The following is a 1,463-nucleotide window of genomic DNA, read 5'->3' as shown; positions in this document are numbered from 1 at the left end:
CTACCTCTAAGAAGGGACCTGCTCCAGCGTGGACCCTGTCTGTTCCAAGACTTACCGCGGCTGCGTTTGACGGCATGGCGGTTGAACGCCGGATCCTGAAGGAAAAAAGGCATTCCGGATGAAGTCATCCCTATCCTGATCAAAGCCAGGAAGGATGTAACCGCAAAACATTATCACCGCATTTGGCGAAAATATGTTGCGTGGTGCGAGGCCAGTAAGGCCCGACGGAGGAAATTCAACTGGGTCGATTCCTACATTTCCTGCAAACAGGAGTGTCTATGGGCCTGAAATTGGGGTCCATTAAGGTTCAAATTTCGGCCCTGTCAATTTTCTTCCAAAAAGAACTAGCTTCAGTCCCTGAAGTTCAGACGTTTGTAAAAGGGGTACTGCATATACAGCCTCCTTTTGTGCCTCCAGTGGCACTTTGGGATCTCAATGTAGGTTTTGGTTTCCAAAAGTCACATTGGGTTGAACCACTTAAATCTGTGGAGTTAAAATATCTCACATGGAAAGTGGTCATGCTGTTGGCCCTGGCCGGGGCCAGGCGCGTGTCAGAATTGGCGGCTTTATCCTGTAAAAGCCCTTATCTGATTTTCCATTCGGACAGGGGGAATTGAGGACTCGTCCTCAGTTTCTCCCTAAGGTGGTTTCAGCGTTTCACCTGAACCAACCTATTGTGGTGCCTGCGGCTACTAGGGACTTGGAGGACTCCAAGTAGCTAGATGTTGTCAGGGCCCTGAAAATATCCAGGACGGCTGGAGTCAGGAAAACTGACTCGCTGTTTATCCTGTATGCACCCAACAAGCTGGGTGCTCCTGCTTCTAAGCAGACTATTGCTCATTGGATTTGTAGTACAATTCAGCTTGCACATTCTGTGGCAGGCCTGCCACAGCCAAAAAATCTGTAAATGCCCACTCCACAAGGAAGGTGGGCTCATATTGGGCGGTTGCCCGAGGGGTCTCGGCTTTACAACTTTGCCGAGCAGCTACTTGGTCAGGAGCAAATACGTTTGTAAAATTCTACAAAATTGATACCCTGGCTGAGGAGGACCTGGAGTTCTCTCATTTGGTGCTGCAGAGTCATCCGCACTCTCCCGCCCGTTTGGGAGCTTTGGTATAATCCCCATGGTCCTTACGGAGTCCCCAGCATCCACTTAGGACGTTAGAGAAAATAAGAATTTACTTACCGATAATTCTATTTCTCGTAGTCCGTAGTGGATGCTGGGCGCCCATCCCAAGTGCGGATTGTCTGCAATACTGGTACATAGTTATTGTTACCAAAAAGATCGGGTTATTGCTGTAGTGAGCCATCTTTTCTAGAGGCTCCTCTGTTATCATGCTGTTAACTGGGTTCAGATCACAAGTTGTACGGTGTGGTTGGTGTGGCTGGTATGAGTCTTACCCGGGATTCAAGATCCTTCCTTATTGTGTACGCTCGTCCGGGCACAGTATCCTAACTGAGGC

This window comes from Pseudophryne corroboree, chromosome 6 (assembly GCF_028390025.1).
Source record: "Pseudophryne corroboree isolate aPseCor3 chromosome 6, aPseCor3.hap2, whole genome shotgun sequence".
Lineage (NCBI taxonomy): Eukaryota > Metazoa > Chordata > Amphibia > Anura > Myobatrachidae > Pseudophryne > Pseudophryne corroboree.
Note: the sequence above shows the minus strand (reverse complement) of the source record.